Below are 3,063 nucleotides of genomic sequence, written 5' to 3'. Positions count from 1 at the left end.
GTCTTCCACGTGTATGACGAAGGTAGTTAACGCGGAGACGACAAGAGTCAGGCTTCGAGACGGACACAGAGGGACGGACAGGAAAGCGTGCGCACGGTTTGACGACGTGTGAATAACTGATAGGAGGAAGAAAGGCACTCTTCTCTCTACGGTATCACACAGATGGTTCAAATTCAAGGAAGGGGGGGGGTCGGGTTGAAGAGGTCGGATTTTACCATAAGGGGGGTATAGTGGGTGTGGCATTTGTTGGATTTGAATTGAGGCGGGGTTTACAAGAAGAAAGCCCTGGCTTTGGATGAAATTATAGGGTCAAGTCACTTGGATAAAAATTTTAAGGGGCCAAGGCACCTGGATATGGATGAAATGAATGGGGTTAAAGGTACATTGTACTCGGATGATAATGAAAGGGGAGTCAGAAAGTAGAAAATCCAATCTCTTCAACCTCCCCTCCAAATTATATTTTTGGAACAGTCCATTAAACTTAGCCATATGTTACTGTATCCATGGGAACAATGTCGGAGTACAGGGGACGCACGCTGCCAACAGGACACGTCAAGTCAGAAATGGTCATCGGATTCACATATGGGTCACCACATCTTTCTAAATACAATGCAGTACAGCCAATAAAATTAAAGTACCCGCAGTTACCATTTGGACATGATTTTGCAAGTAAGAGATCAAGAGGATGGTGAATTTTTGTCGAACGTTACCTAAGTAGAAGTATTAGAGGTGCTTGATCGAACTATAGGTGAATATTAAATTACGAAGTTAGGCCACGGAAGGTCAACCGAGCAAGTCATCATTTTGGTAATATCACGATAAAGCACATTTGGTTAGTATACACACATGGATTATGACGACGTCAGAAAATGTCAACACCTTGCTACCCATAAGTTCTAACTCCATGTGCAAAAGGAGTATCAGCCATGTCTCCTTATCTGTCTCCTCAATCAACTGTCATGGTAGGTTTCAGTGAAGAGAAGAGAACGGAAATTATTGATGACGTGAAAACATAGGACATGATGATGAGAACCACATTTCACAACATGTCCATGGGAAACGCTGATGTCAAGGGTTCAAACAAAATAAACACTTGGACAATCATGATAAGAAAACTACGGGAAGTCAACCCAATTCGCGACAAATACGTCTGATTTTGCATTACTCTCCAAGCAGAAGTTGATGGTGGAAGATGGTTTGCTTTTTATGTATGGCCGTTTTTTTGTTGCTGCTACTACCACCAAAATAGTAGCCTCAAAGAGAGAAAACGGGCCAGATATAAGCCATACGCCCCGCCAACCTACTGGCGTCACAGGGTGGTCACGGAATAGACTGGGTGCCAGACGATGGCGTTCATAAGCGATAGATTTTTACAAACACACACACACACACACACATACACATACACACACACACACACACACACATACATGTACACACACACACACACACACACACACACACACACACACACATACATACACACAATTTGTGAACAGATCAGAACTGTTTATGTGTCAAAATTCACAGGCTGCTGTAGGTAAAAAGTCAATGACTCCGAAAAACAGTAATGCATTTTACTCTTGCCCCTTTGCCACGGAGAGAACCTTCTCTCCGTGGCAAAACTCCCTCCGCGGCAAAATTGCCCCTCTGCAGCATAACTCGCGCCGCTCTCCGAAAAAAAAAAATAACGCCGCCGTCCAACAGGTCTGCAAAGGAGGCAACCCTACATACTAACGCCTGCTCTGGTTCGGTACCGATTAACGTATCCGCGAGGAACGATTAACAGTATCGCGAGAAGTAATTCACACGTCTATGTTTACAGCTAAATTGGCCCACGGCTTGGGAGGGTGTAACAAGGACGTTATACCAAAGTTTTGTACATGTAGATGTCGGCGTCGTGTAGTTTCTTGCTGCAGTTTTTTAGCGACAGTTTTTGGACTGCGGTTATGCCACCCGTGGGTCGCACTGAATGGAGCTTCTCTGGCCAGCTAACTTCCCTGGTATTATTCCTTTATTTCGGCCAATTTCTACTACTCCAGCGATCCGCGGTGCCTGGTAGAGGCTAACTATAAACGTCATTCTTCGGTCCTGCCGAGTACTCCTCATGGTCCCAACTCCACAGTAGTGATTTCAATAGGCGGGCGAAGGGCTTCTGGCTGCCGGAAGAAAATGGGTAGCGCATAAAGCGACCCAAACTTGCCTGGCACCCAGGTTACTGAGTATCATTTTATTTGCTTTGCAATACTGAATCGATAGGAAATAAACAGCATAACCAATGCGTGAATGTTAAAACCAGCCTGAATGTTAAAACCAAGTCACAAGGTTTGCGGCAAAGACAAGACAAACTGTGTGACAAGCCTCCGGTGTAATGTCAGCTTTATTTTGTATATGTTACTGGCTGTGTGGCCTCCTGTGCAGGCTCCGGGGCTCGCAGAATGAAACGTTCTCCCGGCGGCTAGTTTTAGGATGGCTGGCTATTGAAATCACGCGTTAAAAAAATATTCGAAACACTGTATCAAAATTCCTACCCGCCCCGAAACCTGCACAGGAGTCTAACTTGCCGTAACTGAAAGGATAATCAAGGACATTACTCAGGACAATTCACATTCAAAAACACTTTAATACAGGCGATTTAGCAGGGACGTGTGAACTGCACGCTGCCAGCAGGACACTTTCACTCGAAGGTCACGCCCCGCGTTACATGACAAGTCTGTCGGTTATTGGGGTCACGAGGGGGTCATCAACCTATCAAAATGAACAAGTGCAAAACAGCCAATAAATAATGTACAAGTTTCCCTCCTGGTGTAATTTGCAAATAAAAAGCAATATTTCGAAGTAGCATAATGATGTTGACTTTACGAAGAACTAGTAATTGGTTTGTAGTTTTGTTGCAGGAACAGGATGAACAACAAGTATTCAGATGGAACGTGCTTTCTCCTGGCCCCGAAATAAACACGCTACAATCCATCGGAAAGTTTGAAAAAAGACGATTTGTTTTATCAAAATTAAGATACTTTGGCCTTATTTGATTCATGATAAGAATTAACAAATTGGGGAATG

The sequence above is a fragment of the Branchiostoma belcheri genome, unplaced genomic scaffold (genome assembly GCF_001625305.1).
Source record: "Branchiostoma belcheri isolate BF01 breed outbred unplaced genomic scaffold, Haploidv18h27 scaffold111, whole genome shotgun sequence".
NCBI lineage: Eukaryota > Metazoa > Chordata > Leptocardii > Amphioxiformes > Branchiostomatidae > Branchiostoma > Branchiostoma belcheri.
This window is presented reverse-complemented; position numbering follows the sequence as displayed.